The sequence below is a fragment of the Garra rufa genome, chromosome 4 (assembly GCF_049309525.1).
Source record: "Garra rufa chromosome 4, GarRuf1.0, whole genome shotgun sequence".
Taxonomy (NCBI): Eukaryota; Metazoa; Chordata; class Actinopteri; order Cypriniformes; family Cyprinidae; genus Garra; species Garra rufa.
The window spans coordinates 53,342,315-53,363,137 of NC_133364.1; the positions used below are offsets into that span (position 1 = coordinate 53,342,315).

General features: G+C 37.4%; 1 pseudogene; it reads right to left on the minus strand.

Annotated features, from left to right (window-relative positions):
- Positions 1 to 4,404: 4,404 nt before the first annotated feature.
- On the minus strand, positions 4,405 to 12,418 carry LOC141333020 (uncharacterized; annotated as a pseudogene).
- Positions 12,419 to 20,823: the final 8,405 nt, after the last annotated feature.

The window sequence follows — 20,823 nt, forward strand, 5'->3', positions numbered from 1 at the left end:
GTCCCGTTCTCCCGAATTGCTATGGACATTGTTGGTCCGTTAGAAAGAACTAATACAGGGAATCGATATATCTTAGTGGTTGCAGATTATGCAACTAGATACCCTGAAGCATTTCCCCTCAAAAACATAAAGACGAGACAAATTGTTAATGCCCTGGTTCAGCTTTTTTCACGGGTTGGTATACCCAAGGAAATAATAACAGATCAGGGAACAAATTTTACATCCAAACAAATCAAGCAAGTGTATTCTATGCTGCGCATACATCCTATTCAGACCACACCATACATGTTGTACATTTTACAGTTAAATTCATCTATCTGGTGCACGTTGAGAGTTCACAATTAAGAGCTCCAATACAGTTTCAGTGTGCAAACTAAACACAGAAAAAAGCTGGTCAATTGACTTGACCTTGAGGTTCAAGGGGACTCAATCCTCTTTTTAGTTGTGATATGGTGTCTCAGTCTAAATTACTCTCACACTGGTATATTTAGAAACCAAAAAAATTTGAATTAAAAAAGTATTAGAAAAAAATAATAATGATAATAATAATAATAATTTATATTATAATTCTAATGACAGTAATATTGAAAACAATTCTGTGAAGTAAATAAAAACAAGTATTTCACCAGTATGTTATTTTACCCTTTTCTACAGTAGGGGAATTACAATACTTTTGTTGTAATTTCTACACACATGCAAGCAGGCCCTAAAACTTTTTGCCATATTTGCCATTTTAATCATGATACAAAAGAAATTTTTTAGTGATTTGAGAAAATTTACCAGCCATTAATATTTTTTCCTGGCCATGAAACTGTTTTTGCAGAGGCTGCTACTACAACAACTAAACATTTTTAATAAAAAAAAAAACACTGCATTTTAATCTTGATACAAACAAAGATGCTACACACGTTCACATGAGCAGTTTTTTTTTTATTTAAATTTGATTTTATCATTTACACATTTGAAGCAAAAAACAGAATTGTCTGACTTATTATTATTATTATTATATCTTTATATATATATATAAAATGTCATACTGTGTTTTTATCATAAAATTATGTAAAGTAACTGTTGCAGTGCTGCAAACCTGTGAACTTTTTTACCACAACACGAAAAGCAATGTACAGTAAAAGAATTTCAAGATTTAGTCATTACACTTTTATAAATAATTGCAACCGCATTTAAAAAAATATTTTGACACGAAATTTCAAATATTTTTCTTTTAATCTATTAGAATGTTGTTGTGAAAAAATTATATTTTTCTCATATTCGAACATGAATCCTACATTCATGAGAGATTTATCATCACCGAAACGTTGCTTCTTGTATCGGGTAACGTTATTCAGCCGTTAGCAGGATGAAAAACAAAACTTTTATTCAAATTCTGAACGGACTATATGTACCCTTGGAGTGCACAATAGCCCATCCTTAATAATCACTAAAAACATGTTGCTTCAGTTTATCGCAAAAGTCCCTTAATAATCAATGAACTGCTTATTTACAGTGAGAGGACTGGCAAGTGTACAGGGAAACAATCTGGCGTTTAGACGTGAGTGAATTCAGAACGCAATGGCCCATCACAGGCGTTCTAGATCAACAGATATGTCTGTGATTGTCTACATTGCTCAGCGCTACGAAAACACTTTGTCTTCTGACGATTTCCAGATCACAAACACAAATCTGCACTGAAGCTTTTGCCAAATCTGTTTAGCCAATATCTTATATTATTACAGTTTTAACTGAGGGTGCTTTTGACTGCGTGAGAAAATGGATGTGTGGCTTGAGAGCGTGTGAAAAGTATCAATTGCCTGAGTCTCACGCTGAATGCATGAGAGTTGGCAGCCCTGAAGAGGAGAGTAAAGACATGAAGATTGAAGAGGCATTCAGAGTCAAACATGAAGATACTAACAAACAAACAGGTTGTTTTTTATTCTCAAAGCTGAAATGAATGATATTTATGAATAATGTAACAGGAGTGCAAAAATGTGGAGACATTTAACAGAAGTGTTGAGATCACATGACAAATACTAACACTGAATATCTTGCTTTCACACTGTGCATTTGTTATGACGTAATGCGGTAATATTGTAACAGTAATATGGAATTAACCTAAACAATGTGTGTGTATGTATATACAGAACATTTTAAGTATAAAAGAGATGCTAGTGGAGCCATTCATAAAACCATGAAAGTCATTTGCATTGTTTGTGACAAGGAATGTGCCTATCATCCAAGCAGTTCTTGTTTAAAATACCACCTGAACTCAAAGCATGTTAATGTTGTGGAAGACAAGGGGCTTATGGATGCATTTTGAATCGCTACCTCCGACACAACCTACACACTACCGTCAAGAGTTATAAGCAGGGGTGCACATACGTGGTCTGTAGGTCCGCATGCATGACTGAAATAAGAAAATGTGTGTACCGACATGGTTGTTAATGTACAATTACAATTTTAGATCGACAAACTTTAATACTTCCTAGGATTTCTATTTGAAATTAAAGCATAATTATAGGCTATTCGCTGTCGTTGACATTTTATTTACTGACCCTCTTTACTGAACGTTCTTTAATCAGGAAGGCGCATACTGAAGGCCGCCCGCGTGCGCGACTCCGCACTTTTTACATTTCGCAATTGCCAGCAACCCACCAAAATAAAAGCTTGCTAATTTGTGTTTGAAAATGATGGAAATTCACATAAAAGAGTAAATACTATCATTTTATTTTTAAGTTTAATATAAAATATTTTTATTTAAGGAAAGAAAAGGAAAGGAGGTGAAGTGAGGCCAAGTATGTCCAAGTTCACTGTGGGGGAAGTGGAAGAGGAAGTCTCCCCTAAATATTTTGGTTGGCAGAAGGCCATGGGCTTCAGTGGCCACAGAGTCTGTCCGACCAGGATTGCCAACATGCCACACACTAATGATTTCAAGTCCAATGTTTGTCACCACTTCCACGTCACAGCCAGAGTCAGCTTTCAAGATGGTTGCCATGCCACAGCCAGAGTCAGCACCCAAGATGGTTGCCAGGCCACAGTCAGAGCCACCACCTGCCAGAGCTGCTTTTTCACCTGTCACCTAATCAGCCAGAGTTGCTGCATCACCTGGTTGTTTTGCTGCACCAGAAACTCTAGCCGGTTTGAAAGCCACGCCAAGGTCTTGAGCCACTATGGACAACATCAGAGTTCCCTGTCATCAGGAGTGTTGCATTTGGAGACAATAAGGCTTTCTTGGGGCATTTGAGGCTCGCATCCAGTTTGGCTGATCCACCATTGAGGCCGGTTGTTGGGGCCGGCTGTTGGCATCCTTGGACCATCAACAGTGGAGGTTATAGAGGCAAGTCCTCTGTCTTCAGTGCTTCCAGTTATGGCAGTGGCAATGTTGTGTGTCTGGGCAGTATACTGTACTCTCAGTCTGGAACAAAGTGCAGTCCAAGAATCCATTCCAGAGCCAAGTGTAGTCCAAGAATCTGTTCCAGAGCCAAATCCAGTTCAAGTTTCTGTTCCTGAGCCAAGTCCATTCCAAGAATTAATTCCAGAGCCAAGTCCAGTTCAAGTTTCTGTCCTGGAGCCAAGTGTAGTCCAAGAATCTGTTCCAGTTCAAGTTTCTGTTCCTGAACCAAGTCCAGCCCAAGTTTCTGGTCCTGAGCCAAGTTCAGTCCAAGTTTCTGGTCCTGAGCCAAGTTCAGTCCAAGAATCCATTTCAGAGTCAAGTCCAGTTCAAGTTTCTGTCCTGGAGACAAGTCCAGTCCAAGAATTTGTTCCAGAGTCTAGTTCAGTTCAAGAATCCATTTCAGAGCCAAGTCCAGTTCAAGTTTCTGATCCTGAACCAAGTTCAGTCCAAGACTCAGCTTTCGAACCTAGTTCGGTCACTGAACCCAAACCAGAACCAGTTCCACTCTGGTTGCCAATTAAGCTAGATCCACCTTAGCCACGGTGTGCTCCGCCAGCTCCACCTAGACCACCATCTGTCTTCTCTGCTCCACCTTCTGGTCAAGCAGCTCCATCTTTGGCCTTAACCTGGTCTCTGCCCTCTTTCATTTAAAGAAAATAGTCTGGCCCTGCATGGCATTAGCCAGAATGCCATGCCTATATCCACCTGGAACTGAAAGGCCGTCCCCCTTGAAATTCACTCCCCAGACTCCGCCCCCTTGCGTCTCTTCCATATAGGCCTATGTATATAAATCGCAATGTGCAATATTACGACTCTGTCGGTTGTTGTATATACTTTCATTATGATACTGTACAGTCTGTAGTCTCATATATTGTCTGTAGTACATGTTCTTTTCCTAACACCAGTCAGAAATAATGCTCATAATTTCACTGTGTGCAGAAAAATATAAAGACAAAGGCTTTTAATTCAGTTCCATTTAAAAGCTTTATTTAGATATTTAAAACAAAGCCCAAAAACGTGACTTTCAACTATCAAAGCTAAAATATTTTTTTTTCTTATGCAAATTCAATCAGTTGACCACAAATGTTGTTAATAAAATATAAAAAGTAAAGATAATGTATTAATAAAAAGTAACATTTAATAATGACTCAAAGCAAAATGATCATTAACTACTGGAAGTAAAAGTGAATACTAATTTTTTGCTACTAAGTTTGATCTCTCTCCTTCAAATTTACAAGTAGGGATGGGTATACATATGCATGCCAGACTAGAATGTGTAAATCTGCCAGAGATATACACAAAAAAACAACTGATTGTTTCTGCATGACTGTGTATAGCAGATGATTGAATAAAATGCTTCTCATTTGCAGTGCAGTGATACGGTTATTGTCCAGTTTGGATCCTCTCATGTATTTTCAGATATGATGACTGACTAAATATTTTGTTGCAGTGTGAACACATAAGGTTTCTCTCCAGTGTGAATCCTCTCATGTAATTTCAGATATGCTGACTGACTAAATCTCTTGTTGCAGTGTGAACACTCATAAGGTTTCTCTCCAGTGTGGATCCTCTCATGTGTTTTCAGAGATGATGATTGATTAAATCTCTTGTTGCAGTGTGAACACTTATAAGGTTTCTCTCCAGTGTGGATCATCTCATGTGTTTTCAAATGTACTGACTGACTAAAACTCTTGTTGCAGTGTGAACACTTATAAGGTTTCTCTCCAGTGTGGTTCATCTCATGTGTTTTCAAACGTACTGACTGACTAAAACTCTTGTCGCAGTATGAACACTTATAAGGTTTCTCTCCAGTGTGGTTCATCTCATGTGTTTTCAAATTTACTGACTGACTAAATCTTTTGTTGCAGTGTGAACACTCATAAGGTTTCTCTCCAGTGTGAATCCTCTCATGTATTTTCAGATATGCTGACTGACTAAATCTTTTGTTGCAGTGTGAACACTCATAAGGTTTCTCTCCAGTGTGAATCCTCTCATGTATTTTCAGAGATGATGATTGATTAAATCTCTTGTTGCAGTGTGAACACTCATAAGGTTTCTCTCCAGTGTGGATCATCTGATGTGTTTTCAAATGTACTGACTGACTAAAACTCTTGTTGCAGTGTGAACACTTATAAGGTTTCTCACTAGTGTGGTTCATCTCATGTGTTTTCAAATGTACTGACTGACTAAAACTCTTGTTGCAGTGTGAACACTTATAAGGTTTCTCTCCAGTGTGGATCATCTCATGTATTTTCAGGCCTCCTGACGTACTGAATCTCTTGTCACAATGTGAACACTCATAAGACTTCTCTCCAATGTGAATCAACTTATGCAGTTTTAAATAAGTTACTGAAGTAGAAATCTTTTCACACTTAGAACACATGCATTCTCTCACACCAGTATTAATATTCTCATACACTTGCAAACTTTGTAAATGGCAAAAACTCTTACCACACAGATGGCATGAATGTGGTTTCACCTTTGTATGAAGTTTCAAGTGTTTCCTCAGACCTGAAGCCGTTAAATACACTTTACCACATTGATCACATGTGTGCTGCTTCTCTCTAGTGTGGATGTTCATGTGCTCCTTTAGGTTTGATGAGCGTAAAAAACTCTTCCCACATTGATGACAAGTAAATGGTTTTTCTCCAGTATGAATTATCATGTGGCGCTCAAGATCTGTTTTTCTTGTGAAACTCTTTCCACACTGAGTGCAGGTGCAACATTTCTCTGCTCTTCTTTTCTTTAAATCTTTCTGTTTGGCTTGAGAGCAACTCAAAGTTTTTTCTCCAGTTTTGAAATGGTTTTTCTCCTCAACTTGACTTGATTCTTCATTCTCCTCTTTTCCTTTAATCAACTCTGAAATAAAAGTAAAAATGGTTCATTTTCAGTAACTTGTTATAAGCTGAAAAACATGAACAAACTAACATTTGAGAGCAGTGCCAATAAGTCCTACAGATGGTGGCACCAGAAGCAGATTTGGGAGAGCTGGTGTGTGGGATATCAAAAATAATGATCATTTAAACTAGAAATCGACCGATGTGGGTTTTTCTATAACCGATGCCAATGTTTAGAGGTCAGGGTCAGCTTGTGGCCGATATGTGCTACTGATTTTTTGGCCAGCTTTTAGGGTCGATATCTTGAAGTTCTCCCCTTTATTTGCATGCTAAAATGTCACACTAATAATAAGTGGATGCACAACATCTTTAAACTTAACATCATGAACACTGACATGAACCATCTCTCAGATTTAACCAAAGTTAACCAAACAAATCAAACTGACCAAGTATTAAATATATAAAACAGATAATATATATAAAAAAACTTTCAATCTTATACATGAAAGTTTTAGAACTGAGATTAATGTTTTAAATATTTGAATACAGGAATATTAAATGATTTATATAACTGAAAAGATCTGCCAGCAGGTGGCGGCAAGACCCTAATTTATTACTGAATCATATCATTCATTTGATTCGTTCTAACAGCTGATTCATTCCTGAATAAAACAAGTGACTGTCTTTACATATGGGAAATTTAATCATTTCACTAGATTCGTTTAAAAATGCACGTTCATTTATAAACGAAACAATGCTGTTTAAATGGAGATGCACAGCGGCTCAGTTGTGACTTGTTTCAGACTACTTTTGATGACAAAAGAGAGCAAAATCGTACTTTTGATGATGAAATAAAGCAAAATCAGGCAATAGTGTAATCCGCCCGCGTCCCACCCGCTAACCGCACACAATCTTCCTATTACATTATTCTAATTCTTAGTTTTGTTTGATAATATGATGAATGGATGGTTAATTTTAACAGCTGATCTGCACATCGCTGCTCACTTGTATAGGTTTAATCGTGATTTTAAGCCAAATCCATGTTAAAAAAAAAATAACGTTTAGTGACATCTGGACATGACCATAAGTATAAACTTTCAGTATCTGGGGTGACAGAGAGGACGGAGAAGACACATCAGGTGCAATCATCAAAATATATTTAAATGGAAGCTGGCGCCATGGTCCTCACTACATAACTCAGGTTCAGATTTTAGAAAATGTAGTTAATTTTTGCATCATTATTGATTAAACTCATCCACCCGCGACCCACCCACAAGTAATTAGAATGCATTTTTTTTTATTACCAGACTCGTGGATTATCCGCAGCACCCGTGGATATAACCACAATCTGTGCATCACTGTCTCCGAGCGGGGCAGAGTAACGTAGCCCTAAATCACAACGCTGCATTGTTTGTGAGAGCTGCCACCTCCTCCACCTCAGTGGAACTCTGTGAAATTCTCCAACTCAGATACAGGAAAAATCGAGCAGAACTTATAACACTGGGGCTAATATGTTAGCAAGCAAGCTGCTGATAGTTTTCGACTAAAGTTAACTGCAAGTAAGGGAACCTTCAACCAGCTGTAGCATTATGCCAGGTCCTGTTGGTTCTACGCTATTAATTTTTTCTTTCACTAAGTGAAAGCAACATAGTTTCATAGTTTACTAGAAATATATAGTAAATATATGGAAATGGGACTTAGAAATATCAGAATTGAAGCCTTACCTTTATCTCTCAGAACTGTTATTGAATCTTACAATATAACACCAATAACAAGGAGCTGCCCACGGATGTGCCTGACTTTAAATTAGCGCTACTAAACACGGATATCGGCCAATGCCGATCAGAGATGCTCTCAAGTCTCTGAGCTAGAGTCCAAGTCAGTCTCAAGTCTCTGAGCTAGGGGTGGGCGGTACACCGGTGTCATAGTCATCACCGGTGTGAGATTGCGCCACGACATGGATTTTCTAATACCGTCAATACCGGTATATTTAAAACAATAAATTTTCTTCAAACGTTCAGTTGTGGTCTGAATACCTGTCCTTATACTATATATCTTGTTGTAAATAAAAAAGTAAAACATATTCGTATCAGCTTTGCAGGTGGTAGGTAAAAGGGGAGTGGCAAACGACTGGTGAAACATCCTGAAGAAAGGTCGGGCCTGTAGCCTATACCAGGGGCGGAGTGGCATTCGGGACGACCGGGACTTTTCCCGGTCGGCCGGCCAAAGGATTTACACAGCGGATCACAAATTGAGCGGCGCGAGGCGAACGCGACCGGCCTGTTTACTTTTACTTTCGATTTTGTAAAGGGAGCAGCACATCTTATAATAGATATTTGTCAGTGAGTACAAGATTGCAACAAATCCTCCAGTCTATTTTTGTCATCTCTCTTTACTTTCGACCCGTGATCATTCAAATCTAAAGGTCATTGTACACTGAGTCCGATTTTCGCATGCGTTTTTTTTTTTTTCTCATATTCGCCGTCCTTATCAAAATGCTTATTATGGATGCGAAAATGCATAAAATCAAACACGATCCGAATTTTTTTATGACGGACGAAAGTTTCAGAGGCAGTGTGTAAACTCGATTAACATAACCTGTATTTTTTTTAACGTGCAAAAATGTCGGACGAAAATTTCGTACTCATGTGTGCAAAGACAAACTCCAGCAGCTCGTGTTGGATGCAGGGTTGCCAAGTCCGCGTTTTTCCCCACAGAATTGGTCTACTTATAAACTAATTGCCATGGGTTGATTTCCCCCAGTTATTTAAAGGTTTTAAATATTGCAGAAATTAAATTTCAATAAAAAAATAATTTTTGTTTTGTTGTACACTGTTAAGTAAGATCTTTAGGTTTTTTGCAAAATAAATATGTTGAGAATGCATAATACTCTCCTATGTCTCTTTTTGATAAGGATACCTACCATTTACTTATTATAATATAAAAATATTAACTTTATTTACATACTAAAGGGACAGGACAGGCTACTCCTCCCAAAATGTACCAAAAAAAGAAATACCGTGATATTATACCGTCACCGTTCAAAAGATGAAAAATACCGTGATATTAATTTTAGGTCATATCGCCCACCCCTACTCTGAGCTGGAGTCCAAGTCAAGTCTGAAGTCTCTGAGCTAGAGTCCAAGTCAAGTCTCAAGTCTCTGAGCAAGAGTCCAAGTCAAGTCTCTGAGCTGGAGTCCAAGTCAAGTCTGAAGTCTCTGAGCTAGAGTCCAAGTCAAGTCTCAAGTCTCTGAGCAAGAGTCCAAGTCAAGTCTCTGAGCTAGAGTCCAAGTCAGTCTCAAGTCTCTGAGCTGGAGTCCAAGTCAAGTCTGAAGTCTCTGAGCTAGAGTCCAAGTCAAGTCTCAAGTCTCTGAGCAAGAGTCCAAGTCAAGTCTCTGAGCTGGAGTCCAAGTCAAGTCTGAAGTCTCTGAGCTAGAGTCCAAGTCAAGTCTCAAGTCTCTGAGCAAGAGTCCAAGTCAAGTCTCTGAGCTAGAGTCCAAGTCAGTCTCAAGTCTCTGAGCTGGAGTCCAAGTCAAGTCTGAAGTCTCTGAGCTAGAGTCCAAGTCAAGTCTCAAGTCTCTGAGCAAGAGTCCAAGTCAAGTCTCTGAGCTGGAGTCCAAGTCAAGTCTGAAGTCTCTGAGCTAGAGTCCAAGTCAAGTCTCAAGTCTCTGAGCAAGAGTCCAAGTCAAGTCTCTGAGCTAGAGTCCAAGTCAAGTCTGAAGTCTCTGAGCTAGAGTCCAAGTCAAGTCTCAAGTCTCTGAGCAAGAGTCCAAGTCAAGTCTCTGAGCTGGAGTCCAAGTCAAGTCTGAAGTCTCTGAGCTAGAGTCCAAGTCAAGTCTGAAGTCTCTGAGCTAGAGTCCAAGTCAAGTCTCTGAGCTAGAGTCCAAGTCAAGTCTCAAGTCTCTGAGCTAGAGTCCAAGTCAAGTCTCAAGTCTCTGAGCTAGAGTCCAAGTCAAGTCTGAAGTCTCTGAGGTAGAGTCCAAGTCAAGTCTGAAGTCTCTGAGGTAGAGTCCAAGTCAAGTCTCAAGTCTCTGAGCTAGAGTCCAAGTCAAGTCTGAAGTCTCTGAGCTAGAGTCCAAGTCAAGTCTCAAGTCTCTGAGGTAGAGTCCAAGTCAAGTCTCAAGTCTCTGAGCTAGAGTCCAAGTCAAGTCTCAAGTCTCTGAGCTGGAGACCAAGTCAAGTCTCAAGTCTCTGAGCTAGAGTCCAAGTCAAGTCTCAAGTCTCTGAGCTAGAGTCCAAGTCAAGTCTGAAGTCTCTGAGGTAGAGTCCAAGTCAAGTCTGAAGTCTCTGAGGTAGAGTCCAAGTCAAGTCTGAAGTCTCTGAGCTAGAGTCCAAGTCAAGTCTCAAGTCTCTGAGCTAGAGTCCAAGTCAAGTCTCAAGTCTCTGAGCTAGAGTCCAAGTCAAGTCTGAAGTCTCTGAGCTAGAGTCCAAGTCAAGTCTCAAGTCTCTGAGGTAGAGTCCAAGTCAAGTCTCAAGTCTCTGAGCTAGAGTCAAAGTCAAGTCTCAAGTCTCCGAGCTAGAGTCCAACAGAACACAATACAAGGGTAAAACAAATGCTCATTTATATTTCATAAGGAAGACAGACAGTCGTATGTTAGATCATAGCTAAAGCAAGAAGCAAGCTAACGGTAGATGGTCAATGCTGAGCTAAACACGTTTAACGTTACTGAGCTATCAGGATGCGTTTTCAGATGCCTGATAAAATTAGATGTTGTTGAGCCTGAATCTTTTATCCTCATCAGTGATGCGCGGGTTGATCCAAAATAAGCGGGTGCCTGCAGTCACCAGCGGTTACCCGCGGTTACGATTCATCCAAAAATATTTTTAATGATATTCGGGTCGCGGTCGGTCGGGTCATTTGAAATAAAGATGCCAATTAAACCTTTGTAATTTATATAGTACTAGACACAATTTTCTATGAAATACATAGACCTACACACTATTGGCTGAATAATATTTACCTTTTGAATGTTAAGCGTTATTAACTGTTGAATAAATGATGGAGGGACAAAATGCCCGATTTCCCAACACGTTGAACTGAGCAATGCCACTGTACCATTTTAATAGGCTACTTTTAAACGCATATAGCTGTAGGATCTTGGTCTCTCAACGCACCAAACAGAAATGGCCACATTCCAAAGAAACAAAAGGACCCTCTTTCTCAGCCACAAAATTGACCCATGACCATCACAGGACGATCACCAGATGCCAGCTAGTCTACTAGTTTTGACCCGGCCTGCCGGTTAACATTAATCCACGTCAGGAGTACAGGAAGACGGTAATTCACAGGACACTAAAACAGTGATAACACGACCAAGGAGCACAAACCGCTCTTTGTCTGAGAGCACCCAAGAAACAGATGTTCAGTCTTCTCCCGACATAAATTTCAATCAGATAAACAGAAAAGGACAGATTTATACGAGCCTACAAGGCACAAGAACCTTTCGGTTAATCCCGTCTCCCTCCTATGACATTCCTAAAACCCAATCTCTCAATGGAGAGCATGCAAAGACAAACTTTAAGAGACAATCAGCTTATTAGTATTGCTATTAGAGCAACAGTATGTTTTCTTTTATATGCCTGCTGCGTTTTATGTGATGATTGAAGTTTAATCTATGCATTATATGCCTTTAGGAAAGGAAGTTGTCAAATGTATTAGCATGCAAGCAATATACCACTGTTTGATATGGAATGAATTATCTTGACGATTGCAGTTTGTCTGAATGAACGAGAAAATGATATTGTGTATACTTTATGCATTGCATTAGTTTATTGAAGTTAATAACAAAAATTGCAGAGAAGTCACGTACCAGAAGGAATTACAGGACGGAAAGGGGGTGGCGTGACCCGCCCCTTTAGCAATGCCATTGGATCCCAGCATCGTGGGACGTGCCCTAGCGGCCCGTTTAAAACTTCAGAACTCAGCGAACTCAGAGCTCTCAGCTCTCGCCTCACGCCTTTCGCCTCTTGTGGTTTGAGTGCTTTTTCCATCTGCGCTCGACCACTCGACCAAGCACGCGACGGTGCCATCAAAACTCTACAGAACTGAAGCTTCGTGACTGCCGAACTTTTCCAAGTCTTGCAACGCAGACTCAAAAGAACTTCCAGCGCATCAACCTGCGCAACCCGGCAACCGAAGCTCCTCCCGGCAACCAGCCCACTCCTCACGAATGTGTTTCCCAGAGGACGTCATCAAGAAGCAACCTATCAGCGAAGCCAGGGTTCCCTTCTGCTAAAGACAAGCCCGTGGAACTCTGCTTGAACCGAACGCAAGTAACAAGATCTCTCTTTACTTAGCTGAAACTGGTGCAAAATATTCCTTAAGTAGTTAAAAACTAAGTCTCTGCTTTTGTGATTTTCTAAGGTTGCGATCTAAGAACTAGTAGTAAGAAATACTAGAACTCTGGGATGCTATTCAAAACTCTGTAACTTTTACTCCCTGAATTGTGCGTGTGTGTGTGTGTGTGTGTGTGTAGTAGATTATTTTTGTGTCTTAGAGTAGTCAATAAATCATTGTTTCATTAAAAGAAGTGTCTTGAATTTTATGTTCACAAAAGTTCTATCTGTGTTTAGATCAAGCTACCTCAGCTTTAAAATTTCCTAATGTAATATTTTGGTTTATTTGTGATCTTGGCCAGGAGCATAATATTTTGAGTTGATACAGTATACTGAATTGACTACTTCGCCGGACGAATGGTCAAGAAGTGTAATCTATTAATTCTGAATCAATTTAATGAAGTTCCGAATCTTTCGATTCGATTCATTATTTGAATCATTATAAATTTGAGCTAATTAATTACATAGCTCAGTAATGTCAGTTTTATGTATTTTCTGAGAGGGGTGGGATTTTTGTTGGGAAAGTCGGGGGACAGACGCACACTTCGATTTGACTGGATAAACACATGCAGCATCTTAATTGTTTAGAAAATGGTATTCCTAATTAATGTCTCGAATTTTTTGATTATGTCCAATGCTTCTCTTTCTTTTTGGAATTATTAGACACATTTCACTATGTCTTTTCAAACGCCTAGGTCTGTTTCATTTCCTTAATTATAAAATTCCAGAGAGCGAAACGAACGAAATTAAACATTACTTAATAAATTCAAAGCACTATAATTTCCTTATTCATTTTATACAACTATTAATATATAAAATGATATTATTTTTTTCATATTGGTGATTCCTGAATTTATTTTATTTATATAAAAACTTTTGAAGTGCATTCGTTATGTTTGTATAAGAAAATTCGTTAACCTAGCCTATTGAATTGATCTAATATTCTTGATAATTTTTAGAAAAAGCTAAAAGCTTTTTTTTGCAGTCCGAGTTGCAGGCGGGTTAGTTGAAAACGTCGGTTGGGTTCGGGTTATTTATACATTGACCCTAGGGTTGCCACCCGTCCCTTAAAATGCGTAATCGTCCCATATTTGAGAATGAAATTGCGCGTCCCGTTTTGGGGACGGGTTTTGTCCCGTATTTTTTATAATTTTTTTTAAAGCAGCGTCTCATGCAAATAATCACTGTGGTAAAGCCAGCTGCGGTTCAGAAAAACACGGTCAAGCCAGCCGCGATTGATTTTAAGTGTGCGCGCATATTACAGTGATTACGGTAGTTTCAGAAACAACACAGAGAGAACACGCTTGCAGAGCGCTTTTCATTTAGACGCCCAGGACTGAGAGATAATACTACAAAATACTCGTGAATTTTTACTTACTAATTTATTTGCATTTCCAAGTCGAGTCTGAAGTCTTTCGAGGACGAGTCTCAAGTCGAGTCTGAAGTCACTGTGTGTGCGACTTAAATTGCACTCGAGTCCGAGTCTCAAACTAGAGTCCCCATCACTGATGCCGATATAAAAAAAATGGCAAATATCGGTCATGAACCATCCGTTCGAAGGAATCAAATGAATGATATGATTCAGTAATTAAATCAGTGTCTTGCCCCCAGCTGCTGGCAGTTTATCTTTAATATTTCCATATTAAAAAAAAAATAGATTTAAAACATTAATCTCAGCATGAATTTAGGAATTTGATTGCACTCCTGCCACCACTGAGCCTCATTAAACATATGAAAAGGTTAAAAAAAATCCCCTGTAAATCACCTTAAGGAGTCAAATATTACCTCGTAATGGGAAGACAATTTTATTTTTAGATTTCTGGATTATTGTTTAGAATGTGCTCCTAAAATTTTGACGAGTGCTCCTCACAAGAAAAGTGAGCAAAGAGCCCTGAGATAAGATTTGTGAAGCTGCAAAGCTTAAATTCTCAAAACCAAAGAGATATTTATTCTAAAAGTTAAGACTCAGCCACACCTCCCTAAAACAGCTTGTTCAAACACACTTCCACTTCACGGGGTGAGTAAATTAGCGTAACCCCATGATTATGAATCTGAATACGAAATGGAAGAAGGCACAACTTTACTGGAGGACTGTTTCCTGAACCTGGGAGAGCAGATTTCAATGCCAGATGTACACAAAGGGTTAAGGCTATAAATGGACCAATCACAATGTTGCAAGGACAATCTGTGCTTCTGACCGACAGCTTCTAAGTATGTTTTCATATTTAAAGAAATCAGTACTGACTATTCAAACGCGAGTTTTGAGCAGTGTAGAGTATAGGGCTGGACAATATGTGACCCTGGACCACAAAACCAGTCTTAAGTCGCTGGGGTATATTTGTAGCAATAGCCAAAAATACATTGTATGGGTCAAATTTATTGATTTTTCTTTTATGCCAAAAATCATTAGGAAATTAAGTAAAGATCATGTTCCATGAAGATTTTTTGTAAAATTCCTACTATAAATATATCAAAATGTAATTTTTGATTAGTAATATGCATTGTTAAGAACCTAATTTGGAGAACTTTAAAGGTGATTTTCTCAGTATTTTGATTTTTTTGCACCCTCAGATTCCAGATTTTCAAATAGATGTATCTCGGCCAAATATTGTCCTATCCTAACAAACCATATATCAATAGAAAGCTTATTTATTGAGCTTTCATATGATGTATATATCTCAGTTTTGTAAAATTTAACCTTATGACTAGTTTTGTGGTCCAGGGTCACAAATATCGAATGATATTGTGAGGCGCGTTTAGTCAATGAAGCCGGTGCTTTGATTAGTAGTAAATCTCCATCACGTGCGTTCCGCTCAGATTCCGCTGGAGCGGCAATTGATACACAGAGACGTAAATCTCTGACAAGCTACGCCATATCGAGCTTAATATCGCATTCGATTGGAAATTTACTACTAATCAAAGCACCGGCTTCATTGACTAAACGCGCCTCACAATATCGTTCGATATATTGCCCAGCCCTAGTAGAGTAGTGCTTGTTGTTTCTCGTTCTACGTTTGCAAATGCAGACATGGTGTTATGTTTACATGGTGCAACGAAATGCATAAAAAGACAGTATGAGTCATTATAATCAATCATCTATGGAGCTCATATTATGACAAAACTTTATGATATTTGAACTGTACAAATTTGAATTATTGACAAGTGTCATTTCACAAAACTGAATATTATATGGTATTTAACATAGTTCTGAATTCGATTTTTTTAAAACTTGAATATTGAACATTTGAAATTGAACACAACTGAATTTTCAAATTGCAGATTTTCAAATAGACATGTATTTTCAAACAGCAGATTTTTGTTCCGATTTCTAAGACTTCAAATATTCAGTTTTTAAAAATACAACTTCAAGTTTTCAAGATGAAAAAAAATTCGGAACATCAAATTCAGTGTTCAAAATTCAAAGCGCAGAAATTCAGATCATACAGAAAGTAGGTCAGAGGTTATGCACAGGGAAGATGATCTACGAAAAGTCGAACGAAGCATTTACTGTGACCGAGAGGGGGCATGTTTGGTTCACTTAGGCTAGTTTTGCCGTGGTCACAACATATTAACTCGTGGGTACGTGATAATACGCCATGGCCACAAGTTATTATTTCGTGGGAACATCATATTAACTCGTGGGAGTATGCATGTCATGGCAACAAGATCTTTTTGTAAAGATAATGACATGCCGGAATCGCCGCGCGGCTGCTGCCTTCTCTTGTAGTGGAAGCGTTTTGTGCAGTTGAGGCGGTGTTCGCGACGCGGTCACAGTGCGGACGCTGCCGCTCACAAAAAGATTTTAAAAAAATTATCTTTGGCTGCGCCTGCTGCGAAGCGCCGTGTTCGTGGAAGCGGCAGGATTTTGGGTGCAGGAGCAAAACTTGCACTTCGCCTCCCCGCCGCTCCCATTGAAAATAGACACTCGCGACTGCCGCGTCCCGTGTGAAAAGGCCTGAAGTGATTTGTGCTGTTTTGGGAAAGACATTGCTATAGTTGCAAACAACAAGATCACATTTGATTTCATTAAAAATAAACACAACAGAAATGTACTATATGTGTTCTTCTATTTATAATTCATAGTCCCATGAATAGTCTTCATGTCAGGCACATCTCTGTATTTTTATTTTTTTTTTTTTTGATTGATCATACTAGGAGAATTCCATTACATGATCTTCGTTTTCAACACTACCGACAAATGTTCTATTTGTTGTTAAAAATCTGGTTAAAGGACATAACATATTTTTATCTCTGGCGGCGCCTGACGCAAAGAGACATAAGTGGCAGTATTTTGGCTGCAGGAGCACCGCTTGCCTGTTAACGGATCGGTTCTTTATATTTCATATTTGTTTATTATTATTATTATTATTAAACAGTAGGCTAATACAATAGGCCTAATTTTATAATAATTATATTAACTGGTTAGGGCTATATTTATGGGCTATATTTATTGTTTTATATGCTTATTTCCCTTTCAGTTCGTGTAGTGCTTTAATTAACTCTCTGTATAATTATGCTAGTATTATTAATATGCTAAAATATTTTGCAAATACTGTAAACGCCTGACAATTATGCCAATAAAGTTTTTACTTTATTAATGTATTTACCCCAGTTTGTGACGATAAATGAGCATGTTGTGTTCATTGTGTTTCAAATGAAACTGCGTGAATGATTTATTCCTTAACTATAAAAATATAATAGTTTATCAATAAGACGAAATTAAATATGTTATATTCACCCTTTAATCTGCACTTCCAGTAAAAATTCCTCGTCGGCAAAACTTTCAGAGCCTGAAGTCAAGAGATCTCAAGTATGATACAAAGCTATAGACAACTAACACAACCTTTTATAGCCCGCATACTAATAACAGCCTAGATATGTATGTAGTCTAATTTGTTGGGGAGTCGCTCTCCAAACATCGGGTATTAAAATTGCCTTTGAATACTCGTGCGCGTTTTGCATTCAGTTTCGTTTTACGCAAAGCCGTGTAACTATACACTGCCATCTTGTGGCCACGACATATTATCACGTACCCACGAGTTAATATGATGTTCCCACGAAATAATAACTTGTGGCCATGGCGTATTATCACGTACCCACGAGTTAATATGTTGTGACCACGGCAAAACTAGCCTAAGTGAACCAAACATGCCCCCTCTCGGTCACAGTAAATGCTTCGTTCGACTTTTCGTAGATCATCTTCCCTGTGCATAACCTCTGACCTACTTTCTGTACGATCTGAATTTCTGCGCTTTGAATTTTGAACACTGAATTTGATGTTCCGAATTTTTTTTCATCTTGAAAACTTGAAGTTGTATTTTTAAAAACTGAATATTTGAAGTCTTAGAAATCGGAACAAAAATCTGCTGTTTGAAAATACATGTCTATTTGAAAATCTGCGATTTGAAAATTCAGTTGTGTTCAATTTCAAATGTTCAATATTCAAGTTTTAAAAAAATCGAATTCAGAACTATGTTAAATACCATATAATATTCAGTTTTGTGAAATGACACTTGTCAATAATTCAAATTTGTACAATTCAAATTCAAAAAGTTTTGTCATAATATGAGCTCCATAATCATCAAGATCAAGAATCAATATAAACAATAACAACAAGCACTACTGCATTATAATGAATTCATAATGCATTATAAAAATCTTAAATTTTTATACTTATAGTATGTTGTATCATCTCGTATCATCCAAGGTTATTTTCGTAAACGAAAACTAAAACTAAGACGAAAACTATTGATCAAAAAACATTTTCTTAACTGAAATAAAATAAAAATGTCAAAATAAATGAAAAACTAGAACGAAACGAAACTAACAACTTTTATTGAAAAACTAACTGAAATAAAATAATAATTATCAAAAATAAATAATCGTTTTCGTAATCATTATGTTCTCACCCCATGGCGGAAAAATAAAGACTGCGGCATGAACAGCACCTGAATTAAATCTAGGCTACTGCATCAGTTTTTATTGATGTATTTTATGTAACACAAGCGATCAAACCAATATACTGGAGCTGCTTAATCGTTAAATGATAGAGATTCAAACACCCACGCGATCATTTGTAAATGACAACGATTCCTCATGTCTATTAAACCTTTGAAAAGTCTTACCGGAACATTCAAATCTATATTTGCACTGCCGCTGACAGAGAGAGCGGTCATCATGTTTATGTAAAAAAAAAAAAAAACAGCTTCACAAACAGTCTTTTCAAATACCCAGTCGTTAATATTATCACAGCAATATTCTGATTAAAGGTCATAGTTTGGATATAAACACTGATGTGATGTCTATGGTAGAGATCAAAACAGAGCACGTCATTTTTTGAAAGTAATTGGCGCTTCAAGTAACGTTTGTGTCGATTGCTTTGTTTCGCAACTAGATGGAAACAACTGTTAAAAAATGTATTTGTCATTGACTACTAGAGATTGATTCAAAAACGCAGATTCATCCAGTTATGATTTTGTGAGCAAATCATTTATTCATTCAAACCACTTTTTCATAAATTTAATATAAAAAGTTGGTGTATTAAATATATTCTATTTTAAATATTATGTATTAAATTATTAATAATTCATTCAAATGAATTAAACACTTTTTAATAGACTGAAGCAATTAATATTTTGTCTCACATTATTTTGCTTAGTTTAGAATTGCTAGGAAATCGTGATCTCTATTTAATCTCTAAAAAACTAAAACTAAAACTGAAACTAAACTATATAAAAACTAAATAGAAATGTGTTTACAAAATAGAAACTAAACTAAAACTAACAAAATTGTTAATGAAACTAATAAAAACTAAACTAAGTTTTATTGCAAATTTGAAAAAGCAAAACTAAATGAACCTTGGTATCATCATGTATCAGATGAATGTGTAATATGACACATTTGTATTATCAGTTTGATGGTACCCTTTAGACAGCTTTTGATAAGTAACTCTGCAACTGCATGCCAGCTAGCAGTAATTATTATTAGTATTATGCTAAATATATTCTAACACTGTATTTTGATGGTTCCCCAAAAGACAAACTTATATGTAACTTTGCAAGTATGTGAATCTTCTACCTAGCCTAACCTTAACCTAAGTCTACTAATACTAGACTAATGATACTAATAATAATTAAGGAGTGTTAGTTGACATGTAGTTGGAAAGTTGCTTATAGTCAATCCATTGTGCTGTCCATTGTGTCTTATAAATAATCATAATCTTATAAATAAATATAATGTATTGTAATTATTCATGAGATGATATAACATATTATAAGTATTTTTTTATATAATGCATTATTATATTGCCTTTAAAATGCCATAGTAATGTACTATGAATAGGGGCTTCATTGAAAATGTTACTGCCCCATATATACTTTTAAACAAACTAATCTGCTTTAAAGATTGTTTCTATTACAATTAACTAAATCTAAAACTACTGTCAGTATTATTAAAGCTTATTATGAAGTATTTTGAAAGCCTGATGTACCACAAAAAGTCATTAAAGATGAATGAAGATCAAACACCAACCTCCTTGTTCCTCATGTTTTATTCTGAAAGGTTCTGGTTCCTCCTGTTTTATTCTCAAAGGTTCTGGTTCCTCTTGTTTTATTCTCAAAGGTTCTGGTTCCTCCTGTTTTATTCTCAAAGGTTCTGGTTCCTCTTGTTTTATTCTCAAAGGTTCTGGTTCCTCCTGTTTTATTCTCAAAGGTTCTGGTTCCTCTTGTTTTATTCTCAAAGGTTCTGGTTCCTCCTGTTTTATTCTCAAAGGTTCTGGTTCTTGTTTTATTCTGAAAGGTTCTGGTTCCTCCTGTTTTATTCTCAAAGGTTCTGGTTCCTCCTGTTTTATTCTCAATGGTTCTGGTTCCTCTTGTTTTATTCTCCAGGTTTCTAGTTCCCTCGTTTTCTCCTCACTCTCCACTTTAATAAACATCTTCACAGCAGCAGATCTCAGTTCAGCTGATACTTCTCCAGATATTCCTGCTTGCTTCAAAACCTAGTCACAGCTGTGAGGATAAGAATATTACAGGTATTTACTGACCTTAATTCAAAAACTGTATTTTTACAGAAACTACATTTCTAACAGGCTGTACTAAAACAGAATCACGACAAAACAACAGAGAGCGCAGTGAAACTATTTTTCTTCCTCTTAGGTTTAATGGTGTTTGTCAAACAGAAGTGTGTGTGTTAGTGCCACCCGCTGGACTGGAGCGTGAAGCGCCGAAAGGAGGGAAAATAATGCGGGGGAAATGACTTTGTTAT